We start from the raw sequence: 27,434 nt of genomic DNA, 5'->3' as shown, positions 1-27,434 counted from the left end.
TTAACATACATAAATTGTAATAAACATAATCACAAAAGAAAACTGCTACAACTATCTCTTAGGATCCCACAAGTGCAATGTGTAAAAGAAGTCACATATCCCACAAGTGCAATGTGTAAAAGAAGTCACATACCCTCCCTCACACTATGTAGAACCCCTGAAGAAGTCCCTTGTCAAAGTGCATACGTTTCATTTATTCATCTACTTTTACATCAGGAAAAAGGTTGAATTAATTGACATGAGACCATAAGAGCTACATGGAATAGGTGTTCTACTCCCACACAGAAAAGAGAGGGTTATCACTTGCCTAAGGTGTACTCTTTCGTACATAGCTATCTAGGCGGATCCACTAAGCTAGAGACCTATGTTGGGACATAGTTAAGGGTCAAGGATATTGTTACTCGAAATAAGCTTGAAACTCTAGACAACTTGATCATTCCCTTTTCAGATTCGTTCTGATTGTTCGTGGTATACAATTACCAATTTATATACGGAAATTAGTAAGTAAACACTAAATTCCCTGAAAACTTACAATCTATGAACCCTAGTTCAAAACCCATGACACAAACTAGTCAATTAAGGTTAATTCCACCATGGAATTCTTCGAAAAATCTTTTCCCATCAATATTGACCCATTATAAAACATTCTATCAAAAAATGAGTTGAGGGAGTAAAAAGCTTACATCTAGCTTCAAGAATGGTGGAAATATACTTGGAATAGCCCAAGAGTCGTCTCTTAGCTCAAAAAGTCAAAAAGTACAAATAAGGCCGTGTAAGGGTTTTATTCACAAATTTTAAACCCATCATCCTGCTACAGAGGCTCCCATCCCGTTGTAGTAGTGTCGTTGGAGTGACACTAATCCCAATGCAGCAGCACAAAGTGAACCAGTGAGCTTCCCTTGAAAAATCCCAAAATTCTTTCATTCTATCTCTGCCTCGCCCGCTACAGTGGCACCCCTTCCGCTATAGCATCGTCGCTACAGCGACATGAAACCCGTTGTAGCGGCACGAAGGGAGGTAGTGAGCTCCTTAAGGGAATTTAACTCGTCCCTTTTTAAAACAACATCTGAACTAACTACGCTAAGAAAATTCCCTTAACGCCAAAATAAATTCCCGATGATATACTTATCCAAATTAAATTTCGTAAAGTCACACAGATTTTCTAATGAGTTATCTAACCGATTATGTAATCAAACAAACATTTAATATGTATGATTGCTACCGAATTTCCTTAAACCGTGATAATTCTAAATTCCTCTAAATCTTGACGAGGATGGAAAATTCCTAGTACCATAAAAAAGTTTTTCCAGTCCCAATTTTTCTCCATTAGCATTTCTATAACGACAAAACCCGATCGTTACATATAAATGTAATAACTTATGGTTCAAACAAGTGCTTCAAGTTTAGGTGAAAAGAGATAAATAAAGACAAAATGATACAATTTATTAATGTAGATGAGAACGTAAGGAATAAACTTTTTAATAATGTATGATAACTTAGTACAAGATTTTAGCATCATCATAAAATCTTTGTGTATATATGTTTTTGTAAGATAATTGATAATTTGGGTTTTATTCTTTCTATATGTTATTTTTAATTCATAGCACAAAGTATGTCCTATCATATATTTTACAAAACTTGTCATTTATGATATCTTAGACAATTAAGTTTTCGAGATAAACTTTCAAGGCACGTAACCTGAACTTATTCATTAATATGTTTATGAAATCATTGATAAAAACTTGAACTTTTTCAAAAGAAACATATCTTGAAAAATATTGGGTAAAACCCTATATTTAAACATAATTGCTTATATATGAAAATAGTTTAGGCATGAGAGCGAAAAGAATATTATTATTGAAGTCTTACATACCTTAGTGACAAATAGTGAAGAAAATTTTTAAAAGATGAACCCTACCCTTGGTATTTCGCGTCTTTCATGAGACAAGAAATTTTGGAGTGAATAAGAGGGTTTTATTGTTTTAGCAAACAATGAGGTACATATTCACTATTTGTCACAGAGTCATCACAGAACTTATGCCAGGTTAGAGTGTCTCTTGTAAATCAGTCATACCATTTTACTCATCTTGGATTGATGCAAACTTGGAAACTTTGGAAAGAAGACTCATAACCCTTTAATTTGATAAGTTATGGATCACCTAAATGTTAATATTCTAAGAGATATAGTTGTTCAAAGTTTAACCTTATATGTACTCGTGAAATTATAGTTGATACAAGTACTTTTTTTCTTGGTGTTAAAGTTTCCTTATTACCCTAAATAACATCTGATTCCCTTTATACGCTTGGTCAAAGACCTTAAACACATGTGCAAGTATGAAATCGTCTTGTTAAAACTCATATACTTACGACGAGTAGAGTTGTTATGTGTTACATGAGTTCCTGCACTATTTTTCTATGCAGGTTATAGAAAACTGATAATTCACTTGATTATTGCAATTAATATGTGATATTAATTTTCTACAAGGTGTATCTGAATTATATATTGAAGCGTTGGTGTTATATAACAGTACTCACATAAAAAATTTCTATCTTTGTTATATAATTTAATTTAATTTTTATATTTTTAGATAAATTTGATAGAACCTAAGGATCCTTTATAAAAAATTATGAAAAAATGGATAAAGAAGCCCAAATGAAATAAAAAAAAGCAAAAATAAAAAAACAGTATCCAGGCCCAGTCCATTAGAGAACTGGCTAGGGCTTTATAATTTTTTTTTTACAAAGAATTGCTTCTTTCTTATCGTCCTACTGTCTTCGCATACTTTCTATATTCCTTGTCTCCTCCTCTATCTCCACAAATTAACATTGCCCTGGTTTTCCATTTCATTAGGTTGTGGGTGAATCACACCTACCTCCGATGTCTTCTATTCTTTCTCCGCTCACAGAAGTAATTAGCTACCTCCATTTACATTCTTATTTCCTTCAAATTCTATCGATATTTAATATTTTTTTTAATTTTATAGAGGTATGTTTCAGTGGATGTAGTGGTTTCGAAAATAATTTTGAAAGAGGTACCAAGTCATGAGGGTTATTGAAGACATCCTTTGTAAGCCCCTCTCCGTCATTTCTACATTTTCTTCTATTTGTTTCCTCCTCTTTGATGTATCTTTGATTTTCAAATAAATTGGAGATGGGATATCCAAATTCTCCTGATGTCTTAATCAAAGGCTTTCTTTTCCATCCCAATAATTTATATTGCTAATATTAAATTTAAGGAATATAATATTAGTTTTCATTAATTGATTATGTTAATTTAATCCATATTAAACTCTATCTAATGATAGGGAGCTATATACTACACCTTGGATTTCTAATCTAATGTGAAATACTTTTTGACACAACAATATGACCTAGATTCAAAAGGCTCTCAAGGCTTTAGATGTGTCCATAATACCTCATAATGTATCTTGCCTATATCTTGGAACATACACAATATGGTATTTAATTTGTTATTCCTATGATTATTTTAATATATTGATATATTATTTACAACTCCAATAATATATTTGTGCTTATTTGCGTCTATTGTAGATGCAAATATATGGCATCCAAGACTTGGCTTTAGTGTTTAATAACCAATGAATCATTTAACCAAACAAGAATTACTTGGTGCTATAGATAACGTGATTTGTCTTGTTATTATAATTTGAGTATTTTTATAGTTTGATACTAGATATCACGATTCAATCTATTATCTTTGTAAAAAATTTCTATTCCCCCAACCCCCCTTCTCGTTTCTTAGATTTGTAGACATATCAAGAGTATAATGTGCCTATTCTTGAAAACACAAAGATGATTTAGTGAATCTGTAAAAGGTAGATGGACAATCAAGATTCAACTTAAATAGTTGTCTACATAGTGTTACATCATTTATTTTTTAATCTTTATATGTCTTTGTCCACCATTTTATCAGTTATTTTTACTAGTATTGTTTTTCTAAATTTATATTTCTAGTTAATGAATAATTTCATACACTTAGTAGGATTTTAGAAATTATTGCGAAGAGTTCAATATGTTCATCTAGGTTAAGCTTATGGTTCCCCACCTGACAGTCACTTACTTTTTCATTCTGTATTAGCATACCTGCTGGATTCGTAAAGCCAATTAGTTCTTGCAAGAGACACATGCCAATTTCAGAAAAAGGTTTTGAAATTTTCTTTTCCCATTATTATTTCTTTGGATGAAGAGGTTCCTCTTCTTCAAACAAAAATATTAAATGAAGTGTTTCGTTGACAGAAACATTTTCATTCTATTATGGAGGAGTGAGTTTATTATAATCACGTCAATCCTCTTTGTACGAGGAATTACACTCCTCCTAATCAGACCTCTCCTCATCTGTCTCCTCTTCATCAGAATCCTCCTCACTAAACTCCTTATAATTCTTATTCTTAGACATGTCCATAGAGCGTAGCCGAAGAAGATATATTCAGTATTTGTCGTGGTTTTCATCCTCAATAACAAGGTGAGGTAAAATTACTACATCATGATCATTCTCCTCTTCCAAACTATCACATATTTCCTCACAAGTTCCTGGAATGAACTTCCTCCTCTTGTTACCTCTAGAACGTTCCACCATTCTTCTTTTCCTTCCGACCTCTCCAATATCCTCACCAACTTCACAGTGCTCTTTAGACTCATCGTAATCACTTAAAAGAATCAAAATTTTATTGTTTTCACCCCGGACTGTAAGTGGAGGACTCCCCAATGGATATCCCCAAAGAAAGGCCATTTCTCGTGAGTCGCATCGTCCACCCATATTTCACACCCACATTCACAAGTTGTGTAACCAATTTTGTAATGGGACTCTTACAATTTCGACAAAACCATTTTGAAACAAAACCATCTTCTGAATCCATAAATATACACCTAAGTCGAATTTCACAATCATTAGTATACTATGAATTTATCATAAAATAATCAATTTCATCTTTGACTTCCAAATAAAAAGGTATTTGTCATTTTGGAAGTTTAAGACAAACTTAATTATTTTCTGATAAATTATTAGTGTAATAATGATTGTGTAATTTGACTCGGGTGCATATTCACACAAATTCAAGGGATGACTTTGTTTCATGATGGTTTTTCAAAATTGTAAACGTCCCATTATCGCATTGAGATACACTACTTGTGAATGGGGCTATGAAAAATGAATGTGTGGACAATGGGACTCATGAGAAATGGCCTTTCATATGGATATCCCATTGGGCAGTCTTACACTTACTATTGAGGGTTAAAAGAACAAAGTCCCGATTCTTCGAAGTGATGACGTGGAGTCTGAAGAGGACTGTGAAGTTGTCGAGAATATTGGAGAGGTAGGAAGGAAATGAAGAATGGGAGCTTTCTAGAGGTGACAAGTGGAGAAAGTTTATTCCAGAAAGTTGTGAGAAAATATCTCACAGTTTGGAGGATGAAAGTGGCCCTAATGTAGTTATTGTAGCTCAACTTGTTGTTGAGGGTGAAAACCACAACAAAGACCAAACATACTTCTTCGACCACGTTCTATGGACAAGTCAGTGAATAAGAATGTTGAGGAGTTTTATGAAGAGGAATGTGATGAAGAGGAGTCAAATGAGGAGGGGTTTGATTACGGGAGTGTTAATCCTCGTATAAAGGACTACAATGATCATAATAAACTCACTCCTCCAGAAGAAAAGGAACATATTTTAGTCAAAGAAACACTTCCTTGAATATTCTAGTTTGAAGACGAGGAACCTCAACCCCCAGAGAAAAAGGAAATGGTAAAGAAAATTGAAGATTTATTTATGAAATAGGCAAGTGTCTCTTGGAAGAACTAATTGTCATTAGGAATCCATCAATTTCACCGATGTAGTGATGGGGAACCTTAAGCTTAAGCTACATGAACAAATTGGACTCATGATAAGTACAAAAAGGATTGTTTGTTGATTCATGGTGTGAGAGTTCTCTCTTTCATTAAACTAAATTAATGAATATTGATTACAAATTATGATAATGTGGGATACACTTGATTTCTTAACTTAGTTTAAAATATTTGTTTTCAATGTATAGTTGATTTTAATCACATAAATTATAATTATAAACAAAATTATTACAACTCAATATAACTTAAAAAGCATGGACTCACCAGCTTAAATGTTAAATTACTGTAGTACTCCCAACTTAAAACAACCATTTTAATAAATATGTCGTATTTTTATATAAACAATAATTGCATTGACTTTGAAATTAATTTTTATTATTAATATCCATATATTAAAAATAATAGAAAAATAGGTTTTTTAAAAAATATTAGCAATATTCCAATATGAATTCGATTATTTGTCATTATCACATAACTCAAGAAATTTTAATGAATGAATTATTCACAAAATAATAAATTGTTGGTTCTTTAATCAATATTTAAAGAAAAAAAAGAAAATAAGAATATATATACAAAGGCAATTTGTAATATATAGAACATTTAAGTTTTAGAATATAAGTGAGAAATTTCACATGTATGTAAAAATAGACAATATATAAGCTTATATACACTAAACTCAAGTTATAAAATTTAAAATAGTATCAAAATATAAATTCTTAGAACTGAGTACAATAATTATTTTTTGCACAATGAATATACATACTATATGCGTATATGTTAAAATAACTAGTGACAATAATTTTGCAGAAACATAAAAGAAGAGTTTAAAATATGTACTCAAAAACAACAATTAATATTATAAGCATAAATTAATGAGTGTAAGAAAACATACCAAGATATGTAAAAATAGAATGAAATAGAAAGGAAAAAATTTAGTCAACTCAATGCACAATGTCTCATTAGAAAAACTATTCAGCTTAAAAACCAGAGGTTTAAAGAATTACATCCTCTCACGATAAAAATTTTTATTCACCAACATAATGGTAAAAAAACAATGGTGTCAGTAAGTCATTCAACAGGAGCAAAGTACATGAATATTTAATTTTCCGGATGTAGAAGAAGAATATCATAATTTTTGTTGTTTTAAAATGAAAGGAAAAGAAATCTCTCTATTTATAGACAACAAAGGTTAGTGTGAACAACTGTTTATTGTGCCTTATCAGAAATGTTACAACTATTTGGTATAGCTACAACCTTTCGGAACGTTCACAAACGTTCATTTAAGTCACTAGTTTTCATAAAATTGCTTAAAAACATTTCATAAAAGTCACAACTTTTCATAAAGTCACAACTCTTTATTAAAGTCACAACTTTTCATAAATAATAAAACTTTTCATAAAAGTCACAACTCTTCATAAAAGTCACATCTTTTTATGAAAGATGAATGATAGTTTTAGAAATGAATAAATTTAAAAGGAAGTTCTTTCTTGTGGTGGCACCCTCAATAATTAATTATGTGGTTCCTATAGTGCACATATTTAAATAAACTCAGAACCCTAATTCTAGAGGGAAAAGGGGAGAGATATTAGTTTTCTGTTAGAAAGAAAACTAGCGTGTATTTTTCGGTTGGCAAAAATTATGGTGTGTTTTGGTTCTCCTCTTTCAATTAGGAAGAAACCTCTATAATTAGGGATTCTTAGAAAGATTGAAGGTTTATATTAATACTTGCTCACCCAATGAGAGAGTTCAGATGTGAACTTTGTATCATTGTGGAAACGATAGTTATTGTCTATCTTGTATATTCGCTTCAAGGTTTGTCCTCATGCTTCAAGAGGTAATTTTTGTATTAAGTTCCAGTAAGTTTGTGTGTTCTAGCATATTATATGTGTTCTAGTATGTAATATAAAAAATAGCAACTACTTAATAAATTTCTACAAACTATAAATCTCGTAACTACACTCCATGACAAAGGTGCTAAAATTTTAATGTCGCCCAAACTACACCCTCAATTGGGATAAAGTGGTCAATGTCAAAGAATAGTAACCTAAAATTTAACAGAGAGATATGTGTCATAATATCAACGGTCTATACAAAATTTATTTTATTTTTAAATCATAACAGAAAAGCCCACCAAAAATGAACCAGACATTATAACCAGAGAAAAAACCCAAAAGACCCAATCCGAAAGAAACTCCATTTGTCTTTTCTTCATTGTTCCATCAACCAACTACAACCAATTACCACCTCCTCGCCGGAACATAAGACACGGCCGCAACTCATCTTTTTTGGCGAAGTTTCACAAACCAAATCTCTTCTTATTGCAACTAAACTCAGCCTCCCTCGCTCCACAAACCAAATCACTTCTTATCGCTAACTAACTCAGTATTCCTTGCTCCAGCTAATCAGTGACGCAATGACCCTTCGGCCAACATAAAACATGGTCATCTTGAACTCGTCTCTCCTTCATCGGTATCCCAATCTCACCGACGAAGTACGAACTGAACCAACAAACTTCAAATGGATTTATAATCACAAAAGTTATATATTTTTTTTCCTTAGTAAATTGTAGAAATTATAAACAATTGGGTGTTGTCAATTTTTAGTAGCTGGTGATGATTTAGTAATCAAAATATGTCACTAACATCTAAAGAGATCAAAATAAATGAATAAGTCACTTTCTCCTTTATCCATCTTCTTATCCTTCTTGAAATAAAACATGTTATTATTGTCTCACTTTTGTGCTACCTTCTTCAGGTTTATCAATTACATAAGAGAAGAACATATATACTTAGGGGGAGAGGATTCAGTTATAATTAGGTATTGGCCGTTTTTTTTGGAACTTTCGTCGGATAAGAATTTTGTGTTGGAGTTTCTGTGTTGAACTATTTCTTGGGGGTGTTTCGATGGTTGAATAATGAACAAAGGGAAAATGAGTTTATCTGGGTGTGGGTCTTTTGGTTTTTTTTGGGGTTATACTTGTTTCGGTGGGTCTTGGGTGAACTTTTAAATTATGCAGAATTATTTTTTTTGTTTGAAAGGTTGTTTAGATTATGACACGTGTATCTCTTTTATTTCAAAGGATATACAAAATCCAAATTTTGAACGATAAGGGCATTGGTGTCCCAAAAGTATAACGAAAGGTATTTAAATATCATTTAGAATAGTTCGGGAGTATATATATGTATATGTACATGTATGTATGTATGTATATTAATGGTTAAGTTCCGTTTAATAATTTTATCTTTTATTTTTATATAGTGAATTATATATTTTATTTTATGTTTGTGTATTATTATTTTTATTATTATCTTAAAGAATTAGAAAATAAGAAGAAGGTAACAACATTTTTGTAAAAATAGAAAAAGAGAAAAATAATATCATTTAAATATTTCAACCCTTCAAAAAATGTATAATATTGACTGAAAAATTGAATATGAACATTTTAATTTAATAAAAATAAACATTAAATTTAATTTCTTTTAATAGATGTTTAAACTTTTTTGTTCTCTATAAAATAATCATAATATTAAAAATACACTGATACTTGTCCTTAGTTGTAATTTGACTCTAAAAACACTTTTAGAAACAGATTAGTCAAACAAAATTTTCTTATAAAAATACTTTTGAAATGAATTAGCCAAACATAAATTATTATTTTTTTCAAAAACACTTCTCTGAATAGCTATTTTAAAAAAGTGCTTATGAAAATAATCAGTTTTTAGCATCGATGTCAGACAAGCTCTAAGATCCATAACCCTACTCATAACTAGTTGCATATAATAACTAAAGTAATTTAAACTATTAAAGAACATGATAAAAGAAAGTAAATAAAACATTTGATTAATATGGCTCTTGCAAGAGAATCTTGTCCATTCCACAATAGTTAGAAAACAATAATTGAACCCTTAAAAGGTAAGAATAATGAATATTCTGTATTATGAATAATCTCTAACCCTAAAAATGATTTATAACCTTTAAAAATAATGTGTAATCCTAAAATGTCATCTTAATAACTTATTTGTAGTAGTAAGGTTGAATTCATAATCCAATTGAACTATACTTTGATTTGGTCATATCTGTCCATGAAACTAGAGGGTCGTGGCGTGGACCCGATCACATATCCCAATGGGCACACTACAAAGTTCATTTTGGACTCCTTCCTCCTTCATACATAATAAATTCACGCATAAATTTTTAGTTTCAAAATTTTATATCATAATAGGTGCAACATGGGCTCATAGCGAGGTGTACCTTTGCTGCGAACTACATTCTTGCATCCACTTTGTCTATGTTTTAGTGCGTGGGACACATTTCTTTGCATTTCAATCCATCTTTTAGGTCCTTACTTGTTGTTTTTGCCTAAAATCAATTTAATCATGTCTATAAGATTATCACAATAAATATACAATGAACACATCTATATTTATAAGATTATACTCAGAACTTAGCTAGATCATGGATAAAATATAGTGATTAGATGCGTATATACAACCAAGATCAGGTGTACTAATATAAGGTCATAAGTGATTAAGTGGTGATGGACTTGGTTTATTAACAATCCATAGCTTGACCTTTATTTCGATGTTTTCTTGAACTGATACAATATTATTTTGAGTTTATCGTCTTGATCTATAAATAAGTGCATTAAAATACTTGATTTAGTACTAAACAAGTCATTATAAAACAAACCCGTGTCATAAACTCATGTTAGGGTTTGTCGATGACGTTGAGTACATGTACATGTTTATGTATTATAACGTTACCTTTTCTGCACCTTCATTGTGTAGATTCTGAGCCGGGAATAGGTAGTTGGTGGTCTTCGTTGCTAGCAGAGTACTCAAAATTTTGAGGTAGTTGCTTGGTTGTTACACTGCTTTCCAAAATTCTCTTATGCTTATGCTCTTTTCCTATCTTTCCTTTTCATAGACTATGTAGTACATGTTTTTATACTTCAATGTTCTAGAGGATTGTCACTAATATCACTGGATTTTTGGAATTTTGATATTGTCCTTTCTGCTTTTCAGATGTGTTATCTGAAAGAAATCTTTTTAGACTTACATTTTGTTTATGTAATTAATCCAAAAGTTTTCTTCATACTGCATATCCGAAAAGAAAGTTCTCTTGAGCTATTTCTCTTCTCGAATGCGAAGTATGAGATAGAAACTCATTTCTTCGTATTGCATTTTCGAAAATGATGGTTTCTTATAATAATTTTTTCTAGTATAATAATTATTTATTTATTAAATCATCTTGAAATTTGGTAATACATAATAAGAGACAATATCTTATAATATTCGATGATTCATTATTAACAGTACTACAAAGTAACCTTGCCAATGACTTGACATTCTTTAACTGTTATCCTCATACTCAATTGATAATAATGATCAAAATATAATTGATCCATTAACTTTAAATGTTAAAAACTAAAAATATGAACATTAAAGATAATACTAAAGAAATAGCCATAATATATAGGGTATATTATAGACTAATGAAAACTACCTTATCCCCTTGGGCTAAAATAGTAAGTAATAAAGGAGTTACCATGCTCATAGAAGCAAATCATAACCATAATAGTACCTTTTCCCCAAAAACATTAAAATTGGATGACATATTAACAAAAGATGATTGACATTTTGACTCCATAACGGAGCCATAAATGAAAGAAGAGAATCCATATATTGATCAAGTAATTCAATTTCCTGATGGGTCCATAGATTTAAAATTTGTAAAATCCCATTCTTATGATAAAATCTCTTCAAGTAAAAGAATTTCATTTCTAGACCATCATATTCATAACAAAGGAGAAGGAGGAAATATCCTAAGAAGTGATAGATTAAATGTTAAAGGGGTAGAATTCTAAGAAACTATTCCCAAAGTAGAATATGAAATTAAAAATTCTAAACCGATAAAGTCTACTAATCCCACTACTAGTAAAGAAATAAAGGATGTTTTATGCATGATTACATTAGATGAACCTTTTGAACCAGATATAAAATATTTAGATAAACTTTGGAAAAGTCAAGGAAATTCTATTAAAAAACAATGGTATGTACAAAGATACTCTTTATCAGAAAGATTAACCTTTAGAAATAAATGACTTAGTGATATGAAAAGATAAAAATGTAACATAGAAATTTTTAAATGGTTTGAATACACATGAAAATTACATGACCAAAAGGAGTAGTTAAACATGCTTATTAACAAATGGTGTACTACTAAAAATAATAAAGTAGTTGAGTCTACAGTTCCCCCATTATAATTTTTTCACATAAGAATTGTCTAGGTAGCAGTCAAACAATGATATAGATTGAGTTTAGATGTTCTCATATGTCTTGGTTCCGTATATTATGACTAATTTCCCAGTAGTATCCTTACTATTTATATTTTTAATTTTAACATTTAATGTTAATGTATCAATTATGTTTGGATCATTAATATTGATTGAATAGTTCGGATAGCAATTAAGGTATACTAGGCTATTGGCAAGGTTACTTTATACTACTTATAATAAAGAATCATAAAAATTTAATAACCTATTGTCTCTTAACAAAATACATATGGCTACATATGAATTCAATCTATATAATGATTTTACTATTATTTAGAAAAATCCTATATGAAGAAATTTATAGTTTTTTTTATAACTATTGATTTTGTTAGTTTCTAGACAAATTGAGTTGTAGGGTGGTGAATAAAGAGTACGAAAAAAATAATTGTTATGACCTTCATGGTCGTTTTTTTATTTGCTAGATTGTCTTTCCTATTCGACTCTTTCCATAGCTTCTATTAGTTATTTGTGACTAGCGAGGATGGGTCGTAAACATATCCACAACAAAGAAGAATTTTAAGAAACCAAAAAATGGAGAAAAGAGTCAATACGCTGAAAATAATAGGAACTCCTTTTTTAACAATATTTTGTACTCGCAGGTATAGATTTTATTGGCATAAATATATAACAACATTAATCAAGAAAGTAGGAACCATAAAAAATACTAATCCTAAAAAATAGTAAACAAATCCATGATAACTACTCTCCTAAAGACTACGACAAAGCTGTAACAAGACTTTATTTATTAACATTCTCCCTTAGACTAAAAGCTCTAAAGCTTCAGGTTAACTTTAGCTACTTCAACTCTTCCATTGTGTTAATACCTATCAACCTCCTCAACTTTTGAAAATGTACAAATCTGAGAGGCTTTGTGAAAAATGTCCACCAATTGATCTTCACTTCGGCAGTATTGCAACTCTAATGTTCCTTCATTAGTGAGGTCTCGTAAAAAATAATATTTCACTTCAATGTGTTTCTTTTTTCATGGTTCATAGATTCTTTGACAACTTGATGGCAGAATTTTGGTCACAAAACAGTGTAGATTCTTTTCCCGTCTTGAACTGCAACTCAAAAAGGATTCTCCTAAGTCAAGCCCGTCTCGACAAATATAGAGGCCTAAATCCAAATCTTATAAAGAGACCCTATTATTTTTAGTTGACAAATATAAATTGAATAATTATAACATACTCAGTGTAGTCATACAAATGAGGTTTGGAGAGATTAGATATGTGTAGACATTATGAAGTAAGAATGCAAATGATGTAAATTTTCAATCAAAATTATGTTATGTAAAGTTAGAATAATAAAACATGAAATTTGAATATGACACCAAACAAATTTGATTTTTTTTTATAAACGGGAAAATGCACAAGTACCCCTCTAGACTATGACCGAAATTTCAGAGACACACCTTAACTAAACTAGGGTCCTACTACCCCCTGAACTTCTTTTCTGGGTAATTTTATACACCTTTTGTCTTACATGACACATTCCGTGACTCCACGCAGCTGATGCATGTGGGAGATATTTGGATGCCACGTAAGCCAAAAAGGTGCACAAAATTATAAAAAAAAAACAAGTTCATGAGGGGTAATAGGCCCTTAGATTAGTTAATGTGTGTCTCTATAATTTCTTCCATAATCTAGGGGGATACTTATGATTTTTCCCTTATAAAAACGCATAACAATATACTTTACATAATGTAGAATTGTCTAACATTTGAGAGACTTCACAATTATTCAACAATGAAAGAATAAAAAATAGTGAAAGGAGAATAAATAGAAGTAAATATAAGAACACAATATTGTTGGTTCATGATAATCTTCAAAATATAAATGAGCTAGACAATAAAATATATATCCACATAAGAAATTAGAAATGATACTAGAATTAACTAGTCACATAATAATCTAACAAAGATACTACAATCAACTACACAATATTCATTTTCTCAATTATAACTTCTATACAATTTTTTTCTTCAAATTTATTAATCCATGATATGCATCTTTGAGAGAAAATGTTGTCCCCAAGAGATTACTTTAGCACAATTATGGTTGAGATGGCCCTGGTCCTAAGCATTACACCTTGACAAGCACAAGCTTTTGTAGCAATAAATTTTACTTCTGTACTTGATAATGTTACAATTGTTTGCTTTTTGGAGGACCACGACACAACCTTTGTTCCTAGTAGAAGAATATAGCATGAAGTGATCTTTCTATCATCTTGATTCCCTGCATAATTATTATTAGTAAAGTCAGATAAATCTGAAATTTCTCCTTACCTATAGAAAATTCCAAAATCCTTTGTTGCTTGCAAGTAACAGAGAATTCTCTTCGCTGTTAGAGGTTCATTTTTGTTTGTCACTCCATATATCTACTTAAAAGACTAATAACATACATGATGGTGGACTTGTAGCAACTACATACATTAAAATATGAACAATGAGCATGTAAGTCGTGCTGCCTACCTTCTTTCAACAACAACGTTGCTTATTTTGAAGCCAAACTCAACTGGAATGTTGGTTAAATTGCAATATACACCTTAAACTTGTTTAAAATTTCTCGCACATACTTCTTTTGAGAAACAATATCTCAGCATTACATTGCACCACTTTAAAACCAACAAAATAGTGCATCTTACCTGTCACTCCCCAAGGCTACCCCTAGATGTAACATGGGACCTAGGATCACAAGTGACCCCAAGTTAACCATGTGTCTCACATATATCTAGCATGCTTAAAATATATCTAAGTAAATCATATACTATACAAAATCTAAACATAGTGTATATATAAAATGGGCAAAACTCCAACTACTCTGAAAGTAAATATAATTATAAGAGTTTACTGATGACTGAAACAACACTTATAAACTTGAGTTAAATCTATAACGATGCCAGGAAATCCTCCAATTGAGTTGAGTTGCTGGTACATGCCCCCAGCTAACTCTAAAAATAGAGAAAAGTCAAAGTAATGACCAAAACAAAAAGCATGTGTATTTTCCTCAATAGGACTCACCACTAAAGTTTTTGAAGTCGAATAGAGAATCTATCTAAGCGTAATTTGGAAGATGAGTGTCTGAACCTACATCATATACTGAGCATGCAAAATATAGATATGCAAAAGTTAAACAAAGAATATAAGTTGAACAATGCATAGCTGAGCAATGATATTATCTGAACTAGGATAAATATATTTTTACTAAAGTATATCTGAAAACTAAACTAGATGCAATGACCAAGTATTAATCATGAAGGTAACATATTGAACTATATACGTCAATGCAGTAAGAGTCTAATTCTTTGAGATACTTTTAAGCGACATAAACCATGTGAGCTAAACGTGGAGTTCGATGTATACGCCCCATCGAGCAGAGCCAATATACCAGGGCAAGGGTATAAAGTCATGATTATGGTGTGATCACTAAAAAATCTAATGCCTAACAGAGGCAACTTCTAAGCCTATGTTGGCACGTAGTTCTTGGATGTTGAGGGTACGCAGAACCCTAGTCCAACTTGGTGCTTAGTCTACTATCAAGTAAATATTCATGAAGCTAAAATGTACTAAATACTGAATAGCTCAAAAACTAACATGTTTATGGAGAGTGCAATATTTATAAACTGAGAATATACCATTCGAAATATAAAGCATGAATTTTTGTCTAGTTGACCTAGAAAGTTAAATCAGGAACTAGGAGAAATTTATACAAACTAGGTTTCTTAGTGCATGTATATTAGATTATTAGGTTTTTAATGGGTTTATAAAAAAATTGATTGGGTTATTGGTTCAATATCAGTTTTATTATTGGGTTATTAGGTAAACCAATAACCCAATAAGACGATAATAATTATAACTTTATCCTTCCTAAATATTAAATATTAGTTATTTAATATATAATTATACATTATAACTATATCAGATTATTAATACTCTACCCACTTCAGACTAGGTTCGCAATTGTAGCTATTTGATTTGAGTTTTAGTTTTAGTCTTGTTGGAATATTTGATATATATATTTTTTTATATTGAAGGTTTTAGCTTTTGCAAGTTTGTAAAGGTTTGTAATTTGATTACCATAAGAATTTTTATTTTATATTTTGGCGTGCATGACATATAATTATAGATTTAAACTATGTTTTCTCTTATTGATGTAATTTCTCATTATCTTTCTTGTATCACTATATTAAAATATTTGGAGAAGTGAGAAGTCAAATAATATTTTACGGACATTTTCGTATTGAATTAATCGAAAACGGAATCGATAACGACCAAAAACCGATAAAAACATTTTATTGGTTTTTTATTGCTTTAGGATAGTTAAAAACCATAAATCGATAAACGAAACCGATAATACATAAAGCTGAACAAAACCAACAGATGAAAACTTATCAAGAAACACTTTATTTACATGAATGGAACCATAATTATAATAAATCTTGAAATAATAGAAATCCTAGGTGAACATTTTATAAGAATTTAATAAATTAACTAAATTCTTCGAACCTAATGGGAGAAAGGAACTCCCTTGTTAAATTCCACATACATGGTGACCAAAATGAAGGTGAAATCCTTTGGATCTCTGAACTTGAAGAACACATCTTCTTGTTCTTGGAAGGACTGGCGCCTCTTACTCTTTTTTTGTTCTAATTTCGATTATTATTTTGAGAATGAGGGCTTTGGGTAGGTTCTGCTAGATTATCAGGAATATATTGAGTAAAATAACATAGTTTAGGCATCAAACGATTTGGTTTAAGTACCCAAAGAATAAGGGGAAACACCAAAATGACCCTGACATAAAAGATGATGAAATCCCTTCACGAGGCCAATAACAGATTGTGTCGTGTTTGTCTCCCTGCTCAATAGGGCTCTATTGAAATGAGCATAACCTTTTACTCTGAGCTTGGATTTTAGTAAGCTAAGTGGCGTTAGAAAGGACTCAAAATTTATAATTTGATAGGTCATGAACCACCTAATTCATTTTTAGCTAAAAGATATTACTGTTTGAAGTTGACCAAATACATAAAGTCTGAACTGCCCCATTCATGATCCACTTCAAAGATAGTATGAAGCATCATGGGTTGTGAAGGCCACCGTGGTTCCTCACAATGACTCGGGGGTTTCTAGGGTAATTTTCACGAACGTAATAATGGCCCATGTGGAGTCCCACTTCCCGTGAAGAGCTCTGTGGTCCTCCATGTTTGGTTGGGTGTGAACAAAAACGAGGGGGAAGGGTCGATCTTATTCCCCTCCTTGGTGTTCCCTTTATATGTTGTTCAGTCTTAGTTAGGTTCTAAGGCTTTTCATTACAAATATGAAACATGTCTAATATTCATTTATCATACACTTCTTGAGTTCTCCAAAAATTATTGTACTATTCCTCGTGAATAATATTGTCAATGTATAAGCACGCAATGAGAAACTTCCCGTTCTCCTAAAATTTCACAAAAAGTGTATGCTAGTATGGACATTTTTGAGAACCCATTTTCTCAAAATAAGCCCCAATGCTATTATATCAAACTCATGGGGTTTGTTTTAGTTTATAGAAACTTTCTTCAATTGATAAGTCTTATGTTCGTTACCAATCTAAACATAACCAAGGGAATGTTTCATAAATACCTCATCCTCCAAGTATCCATGTATTAAAGCTTATTTGACATCCAACTTTATGATAGGCCTAGAATTTCATTTTTACAAGGAATTTAACGTTGTGATAATTTCATGACTTTCAACTAAAGAAAAAACGTCAACGTAGTAAATTTCATACTCTTGCTTGTATCCCTTAGCCACAAATTGCTCCTTATACTTATCGATTCCACCCTTCTCTTCTAGCATTATCTTTTAGGCCCGCTTGATACCAGTGATTCTCTGCTTTTCATGAAAATAAACAAGCTCCTAAGTATCATTCCCTCCAATAGCTTCAATTTTAGCATCCATTGCCTTCATTTATGTTCTCTAATTACACTATCAAATGTTGTCTAGTCACTTTAATATCTCATACACCTAAATAGCTAGCATTAATCAAAGTTACAAAGAATATATGTTTTGGAAAGAATAGGAGAAATCTAGATAATTACACGTGTAAAATTAGGTTTTTGGTCATATTCAAATGGTCATAACTTCTAGCAAGGATAAGTTAGGGTTAGTTCTACATATGGTTGGAAATCCCTTGATGAGATCTTTCCATCTCCGCTGAGTTCATAAAATTCTGATCTCTTATGAGGCAGATATGCCTATCGAAAGTTGGGCTGTTTGATTGAGGAAAATCCAATCCGGATTTTAGTAAGGGTAAACAAGTATTTTCACCCTACTATTTCCTAATTTCTTTTAAGGGTTTATAAGGGAAACTGTTATGACTTAATCCAGTTTTTAGACAATTGAATATGCTTAGGTCTTGGGAGAAAACAGAAGAGAAGAAGAGAAAGGGGAAAATACCAAGAATTCTTCAAGAACGCCAAATTATTGAGTGAAATTCGTCGGGGGTGATCCCTATAAGGTATGTTAGATCTTTCTGTGTTAGGTTCATCAAACCACACAACAATATACTTAATTTAGTGCAACTAGAATTGATTGAATGATGAATATTGAAGTTCTTGATGAAAAACAATTGAATTCTGGTTGGTTGAGTTGTGGTAGACCTATGGTTGTTTAATTCGTCTTTCTAGGCTGTTTTATGAGTCTAAACTATTGGGTATTGAGAATTTTAGTGATCCTAAGTGTTTGGGGTTTCATCCATCAGAGATTAAGAGGTTTTGAATTGAAAATTAGAGAAGAAAAGTCGAAAATTGTGTATGACAAGCCCTAGGGCACTGCGCCTGCCAGAGCCCCTCAGGGCAGCCTCTGTCTGACAAGTCCTAGTTCACCTCGGCCGAAAGATCCCCTCAGGAAAGTCTCTATCTGTCAGGATCTGGCACCCCACGCCTCTCAGAGCACCAGAGTCACCTGTAGATCCCATTTCCCCATCTTTTCGTACGAGTTCCTAAGTAATGTACTTATAATTCCTAGTTGACTCAAACCCTCTATAGTACATCAAAAAATCATCAAGTCCTCCATCAAAAAGAGATCATGATCCTTGAAACCATAATCCAATTCAAGGAAAGTTAAGATCAAAGTAAAAGGAGTAAAGAGTCAGGTGTAAAAGTTGAGAAGCAAGTCAAAATAAGTTCTTAAAGTTTTCAAGAGTCTTAAACAAATATTTTTACTTTGTTTTAAGGCTCAAGCTACAGATTGAGAAAAGAGTAGAGTGTTGAGTCCAATTCTAAAAAGTTATAACGGAACGAAGTATTCCATAGAGTTCAATTTGAGGTAAAGCAAAGAGCAAAGAGTGATATCATTTCTCAAAAGGTATAAGGAAACTAAATAGACAAAGAGAGATTTTAAAGCTATGTTTCAGCAATTACCTCAAACCAGAGAAGAATTTTTTTTATGAACATATGATCTAAGCATTTTGGGATTAGTATTGAGCACCTATATGGGGACGTGAGTTCATATCAACTCAAGTCTCCATAAACCATGTAGCCAGCATGGACAGATAAAGGGTCATACCTTTTAGATGATTCCTTGGTGTTTTTTAGCATAGATCACTGGATCCACTTAGTAGTTCAGGTTCTATACCGATGACAAGGTATAGAGAGGTCCTCTTGCAACGTGAGCTAAGAAGTTATACCATCTCTTAGGCTCATAATGATTGTTTTCGGTTAGAGAATCTCCCACGAAAACTATATTACTTTCATATATAAGTAAAGTTGAGTTAATTGGTGCATTTTTTTAATGAACTAAGTGTTTATACTATTTTACAAGCTTTATATACAATACATGTGTCTTTCCTGCAATATATTGGGTTGTGACTTCTTGAGTTGAGTAGATCCAAGGTAAAATCATTCTTGATCTTACAATCTTAGTACTGTTGTTTAGCGTTCCAACTTGCATACTCTTACATTTAATGTACTGATGCTAGTTATCCTGCATCATTTTATGATGCAGATACAGGTAACCAGGATCAGCACACGATGCTTCGTTGATCCATTTTAATCATCCAGAGTCAATGGTGACTCTTCTTGCATTCAGAGGATTCCTTTAATTGATATCCATATTTCTTTTATAGAATGTTGTGGGGTTTGTCCCGACATTCATCTTAGTAGTAGTAGAGGTTTCATAGACAAATAGATAGTTAGACAATCAGTTTTTTGGTCTCTTTTGAAGACCTACATGTATTGTTTTGAGACTTAGTTTCCATTTTGGACAATACTATTATTTAAAAAAAATTTCATGAGAATGTTTCCAGTTTTATACTTTAGTTAAGTTAATTCTTCCACTGAGTTAAGTATGCCAAGCAATGAGTTTTCTCAAGCTAGCAATGGTCATTGGGTGCCGGCCACGTCAGGGTGTAGGCTCTGAGCGTGACAAACTTGGTATTATACCACAACGTTTAGGAGTCCTAGGAAATATATGAAGGTGTGTTTGCAGAGTCTTAGTCATCCGTGTGAAGTGCACCACATCTATGATTAGGAGGCTACAAGATTTAGGAATTCCTCACTTCTTTCATATTCATTTTTGTGTGTTAGAGTTTATCTCTAAAAGTCTCTTTATAAATTGTCCTTCTACATATCTCAAATAACTATGCCTCCACGAAGAGCACTCAAAGTTGAAACAACCAGGGAATGTCGAAGAGCTAGAGGTACTGAATGCACCCAATGTCCAACCTAAAGGATAGGCTACTAATTTTGAATTTCACGAGGCTATTCGGATGTTGTGTCAAGATGTGACCAACTAAGTTGGGAAACGAAGAGGGTGTAACACCCCGTAGCCAAAACAGACCAAAAATTTGTTTTTCAGAAAAATCTGCAGGTGCTACTAATGGTGGCATCGACGGACCGTAGCCTGAACCACAGTTCGTCCTGCACAACCGTCGATAGGATCAGAAACTCCTAAAAATTTCAGCCTAGAAAAATTGGTTAAGTCTTGGATGACGAACGGACTTAGGATACATAGGTCAAATGACGGTCCATAGTCCGTGACAGTCGATCAAGACTCCATTCAACCACTCTCTTACAAGAGATATGGATGACCAACATGGTTCGTAGGTGGACCTACGGTCTGACCGTAGGTGGAAAACTTGCAACCAGTTAAGGGGGATTGTCGTTGGGTCAAGTTAAAATGATCATAACTCTTAGCAAAAAATGAATTAGGTCTCCCAAGACCTACCCACATATATATAATTGAATTATATTTCCATAGCCACCGACCTTGCTAAAATCAGACCTCCGAGTAAAAAGGTATGCCCATTTTAGAAAAGGCTTGTAGAACAGGCCCTCACGACGGACCCAACGACGTGGCGTCAGGCGCATGACGGACCGTCCAGCCGTCGTGAGGCCTAATAGCAACCTTCCCAGGGTTTTTTTACCTTTCCCACTCCGTTTAAACCCTAAGTTATGTCGTTTTGACCCTAAATCATTAGATTTTAGTAAGTTTAAGCCTAGAAACATAATTAAAACATATCCAAGTCAAATAATTAAATCGAAACTTAGAAAATTAGAAGCAAGTGAGGAGAAAAAAGCTCAAGAATGCCACAAGTTCCAGCATTTCCAGCCACGAAACTAAAGTATTTTTCCATGGATTTTATCACCTGGTATGCGGGATTTCACTAGTGGGTTCCTTTCACCCATTGGGTCCTTAGTTTCAGTCAGTTCTTGATTCTCTTATCATGATTAAACCTAGGGTCTCTAGAACTTTGATATCACTTCATGAATTTATTTAATATATGTTCTAAGTCAGATCATCATGTTAATACTCAGATTATCGGATGAATTTCAGAACCCTAGCTTTGTATTTCTTTAGTTCTTGAATTACACATGGTAGGTCATATATTTCAGACACTTCAGATATACATGCCTCAGTTATAAATGCATAATTACTAGATTAATTATTGTATTCTAAGTTTGCATGTTCAGTTTTGAGATATCCAGTATTTACAAAATTTCAGATCTAATAAGTTAATTTACAGAATTCATTGGGAGAAGCATAATACCGATTTGAACTAGGGTTTAGCGTACCCAATAGTTCTAGAAACTACTAGCCGAGTAGGTTGTAAGGCCCCTCTGTGGGCAATCAGTTTAGTGATCACGCCAGTATGCCTTTATACCTTTGGCAGGGTGTATTGGGTCCTCTCGATGGGGCGTATACATCGAACTCCATATTTAGCTCATGTGATTTTATTATCGGTTATTAGTAGCTCGCACAGTTCAGTCAGACTCTCTACATTGACCATTTATCAGTATATTCAGTATTCAGCTTCAGCATGTTATAAATTGGTCATTGCATCCATTTTAGCTCAGAAATCAGTACATCCCGTTCAGATTATTATATTTGTTTTTGTGCATGTTCACTTATGTTTTTTTTCAGCTTTACTCTATCCTACATGCTTAGCACCTTTCAAGTACTAACGCATACGTGTGATACATCTTCTCATGATGTATGTTCAGGTTCTCAGCATCTAGATCACCCATAGATCGATTTCCCGATCTCCAGTTCAACAGATTTAGTGGTGAGTCCTCATTCTCCGATGACAACAATCACGAGTTTCATTTATGTCTTTAGTGATTTAGTTTCAGTTTTTGCTAGATTTAGTTGGGGCTTGTCCTAGTATTTCTAGTCTATTTTAGAGGCTATTTTCAGACATAGTTAGATTCAACTTAGTATTGAGTTAATATTTCTTTTGTATTAAACTCATTGTTTTCAAATATCTCAGTTATAGAATATGGGTATTCCCCATCTTTTTATTTTAAGTATGATTTAGCTTCCACAACAATTTATTATCTTTAGTATGCTCATGATGATGCCAGCAGGGTTAGCTTGGGATCACTTATGGTCCTAGGTCCCGTGTCCGCGTCTCGGGGGTAGCTCGGGGCGTGACAGAGGAGATTGACAAGAAAGGACTGACACTTTGAGGATTTGGGAATTTTTAGGATGAATCCCCTAGGCTTCACCTGTTTGAAAACTACTGAGAATCCGAAAAAACTTTGTGTAAGAGTTGAAGAAGGAAAAGGTGTTTGAGGTGATGCATCTTGTTGACACTAAAGGGTTGAGTTAGTTTAATACAAACTCAAGAATATGTCTAGGACTTGGTTTGATAAGTGGAAGGAGAGAAGAGATGAGGATATACCACCTCCGAGTTGAGATTTCTTTGAAGAAGCTTTCTTGGGGCGTTTCTTTTCCCGGGAAATGAAGGAAGCAAAGGTTCGGGAGTTCCTTACTCTGAAATAGGACTCCTTGATTTTGCATGAATATGGGTTGAAGTTCACTCAACTGTCTCTCTGTGCTCTGCTCCTGAGATGGTTAAGGATATGAGGAGAAAGATGAGCTTGTTTGTTGTTGGCTTTGGTCGTGCTTAAATCTAAGAAGGTAGGGATGAATGTTGATTGGGCACATGGACATTTCAAGTTTAATGTTCTATATGTAACAAGTTGAACAAGAGAATCTGAGGGACAAGGAGGAGTACAAGAAAAAGAAAGCTAAGGGCCCGTTTGGATGGGCTTAATAAAAGCAGCTTTAAAGAACTACTTTTGAAAGTGCTGAAACTTATTTTTAAAATAAGCAGTTATGCGTTTAGATAAAAGTGCAGAAGTTGTTATGCCAAACGTGAAAAGGGAAAAATAGAAGACAGAGATGTTAGGGTTATATGGGTAATTTGAAGATTGTATAAAAATATAAGGGAAAAACATAAAAATGTGGTCAATTTAAAACAGCTTATAAGCAAAAAAAAAAAAAAGCACCCCTACCCCAGCTTTTAACTTTTGGCTTAAAATAAGTTTTTTTTAACTTAAAATAAGCTATTTTGAGTATTGCCAAACAGTTAAATAAGTCAAAAACCAGTTTTTAAGTCAGTTTGACCAGCTTTTAAGCTGAGCCAAACAGGCTCTAAGACTGGGAATGAGTCTGGTCAACATAAGTGTAACACTTCAAAAATCCAAGACGTGTTGTAGAGCCTAATGTAAGGGTTATCAGTTTTAGATATTATTTGAAGGTCCACTTTAATAAATATAAGTCATTTAGGAAGTCTAGAAACCAAAATTTCCATGACATCCGGAAACTAGTTCAATGAGGTACTACCGTGCCTTAGCCGATGTGACTAGCTTTTAGAAGTCAGAAAATGATGAAAATTAGTGTAAGGGTGTATAACATGCATTAGAGTTATTTCATAGTCGAAACGTCTGGGCACGACACCCCAAGGAAAAACCAAAGTCCCTTGAGGAGGACCCTTGCATTTTGGGGCCAAAGACTGCCTGGGCATTGATGCAATTAGTCGACCAACACTTAGCCAAATTCTTGAAGAGACTCTTTTTCACAGTCTTTGAACTTACCTACGGATGTGCATCACGAAACAAGGTACAGGCCATCGATTGACCGACGATCCGTCGATCGTGGTGTCGTCTTTGGGGACATATTTTCTTTGCACACTTTCACTTAATTTAAATAATTAATTGGCTTGGTTAGGAATATAATTAGGGGTTAGGGGAGGTTTAATTAAGTGAGTTAAACCCCTATATAAAGTCCTAACCACATTAAGACTAACTAAAACTGTCGTAACTCTCAAATCCAAAACTCTCTTTCTTCTCTCTTCTTTCTCTCTCCAATGAAAATCTCCATTGAAGACCAAACTAAGGTAGGGTTTAAGGGATTGAAAGAGTCAAGTTTCACAATCAATCTTCACTAATTATTAATTTATGAGATCTCTTTCGCCTCTGAGACCTCTTTCCTCAAAGGGTGTCCATCAAATTGATTTCAAAAGTTGGGTTTTCAAATGGGTCTTTTCCAATCTCGAAATTTAGATTATGAATTGATTTATTTATGATTTCTTTTGTATTTTATGAATATATTAACATGTATTTTGACCTAATTATGGTATAGCTTGATGAATTGGTCTAATTTGTAGATGATGACCTTTACCCCTTAACCCTAGGTTGTGATCTTGATATGAATTTTATTGTATTGGTTCAATTTAATTGGTTATTGATTAAATTACTATTAGATGATGTTCTTATATAAATTATGACTAAACTAGTATGAATTATACTCATATCATGCTTGATCTTGAGAAGTTGATCTAGGTTATGAAGCATGTTGTGAATTGACCTAATTATCGTATCTTAAGCTATGAAATAGTGATGAATTGTTATATAGTGATTCAATTAACTTGGTTATCATGTTTGTCATTTATGAGTGATGATATTATAACCTAATTGGGTTGAGTAAGGGTTTATAGTAAGACCTTGTTGATGAATTATGAATGAGACTTGGTAAGTCTTATGATCCCTATTATTTACTTCAATTATGGTTAAGTTGTGATTCAGTCATGATGTTTTGTTGGAGTGCCTTGTATTAGGATTGTGTATGATGTTGAATTTTAATGTCTTAATTATGGTTTGTAAAGTGTTGGCTAAGATGTAAATGTTATAACGATGTTGAATGATTCACCAATGACCTTATGATAAAGTGATATGTAAATGTGCTAACCTCACTTATATGAATTATAATAAAAGGTTTATATTCATGCAATTTTTATTGAGCTATGAAGATGATAATTATTATTATACAAGAGTTAAACCCTATCAAATACATTAAGTTATGATAATTAATAAAGACATTTCAAAGAGGGACTTAGCTTAGGACTGAGTGAAATTGACAATGGGAGGTATTGACATCTCATAGAGGGAGATTCACCCTATAGTTCCACATGAGGTATTGACTCCCCTATGAGGGATACTCATCCATTGGATTCCTGTGAGAGGAGGTCCTAATTGACAAGTTGTATGTAGAGGAATTTTACCTATCTCTTCGTTCTTGAACTATGTTGCCCCCATAGAAAGACTAGCTAGTGGATCCACCTAGAAAGCTACATCTATGTTTAGTTTTACTTTGGACGATTGACAACCTTCCTTCGGTGTAACATTTTACAACACCGGATACCACACTTAGGTCTTGGGGTCTATGTCGGTTAAGGAAAGTGTTCCCTAAACTAAAATGAAGTAATGAAGTACAAACCAACTAGGGTGACTTGAGAGGTTGACTTAATTTAGGTGAGGGTATGGGACTCTACCTATGCCTTCCAATAGTTTGCCTTGACGGAAACCTTAGAAGGACGTTCTTATATATGAACATTCATATAATGGTACATGATATGTATATGATGAACTTGCACACTGTTGATACTATATGTTGATTGGTGTGAGAATATGTTTTGTTGTACATTGTTAAAGTATGATGATATTTACTCCTAAATGCTATGCTATGTGAAGCAGCAGGTTGGTGATCATTTTTGTTGGGTTACTTGATTGAGTAAGGTAATGGGTCTTTGCTTGGTCATTGCACTTGTTGACTTGATAATGGTTCATGGGTAATTGTCTTACTTTGGTTATGATGAAATGTACTCTTATTCATTTTTGTGGTTATTTATGACTTAATGATAGAGTTACTTGAATATGTATTCATTTAATATGCATGTTGAGTTGACTAGTTTTGATATTGCTGGTCTTGTGATGTACATGCCTTTAACTTAATGATAATGCCTTATTGATTGGGTATAGTCTTGTTGAATATGCATAAAGGTTTTCAAAGTAAATTGCATACTTAATGAAATGTCCTCCTTTAGCATGTTTTCATGATATGGGTTCATATGGTCTCATACTTAGTACAAGTGGTATACTAACCCCATTCTGCCTTTTCCCCAATATTTTAGGTCAAGTCGTTGAAGGGATTTTGGAGAAGACTTGAAGAAGACTTGGATTACTTAATCATCCAAGTAAAGTAGGTCCTTACTTTTTTAGGGCAATGCCACTATCAAGCGTATGATATTGCTTTAGTGTTCAAGACTCTTATGTTTCTTTCCTTTTCATTTGGATATTAAATGTTGTGTGACCTATATGTGGTGTATGGGCTAGTCCTAATTTATATACTCGTATTAGATGGATATGAGACAGGACGACTATTTTGAGACTATGTTATATTCTATATATCTATATGCAATTAAAGTAGAAGACTAAGTAATCTTCATATACGAAGGGTCTATGTATACTTGATATGTATGTATATAGATATATATTATGTGTATGTAGAGGTCTATGTAAACCTTGATATAGAAGTAGTAAAAAGTTAAATTTCTGCGAAATTTGATATATGAATGTAATGATGTAAGCTAAGAGGCTAGTTTTAGTCCTCAAAGAGGACGACGATGCACGATATGTCTT

General features: G+C 32.7%; 1 long non-coding RNA gene across 1 annotated transcript; it reads left to right on the top strand.

The window, feature by feature from the left end:
• Positions 1-330: 330 nt before the first annotated feature.
• Positions 331-27,176, top strand: LOC104647610 (uncharacterized). Its single transcript, XR_011221373.1, has 6 exons — positions 331-2,908; positions 2,985-3,067; positions 8,615-9,000; positions 10,648-10,710; positions 22,674-22,735; positions 26,927-27,176. It is a non-coding gene; the product is annotated as an uncharacterized lncRNA (long non-coding RNA).
• The last annotated feature ends 258 nt before the right edge of the window (positions 27,177-27,434 follow it).

Source organism: Solanum lycopersicum, chromosome 5 (genome assembly GCF_036512215.1).
Source record: "Solanum lycopersicum chromosome 5, SLM_r2.1".
Classification (NCBI taxonomy): domain Eukaryota; kingdom Viridiplantae; phylum Streptophyta; class Magnoliopsida; order Solanales; family Solanaceae; genus Solanum; species Solanum lycopersicum.
The sequence above is the reverse complement of the archived record's forward strand: the minus strand, read 5'-3'. Positions and strand labels throughout refer to the sequence as shown.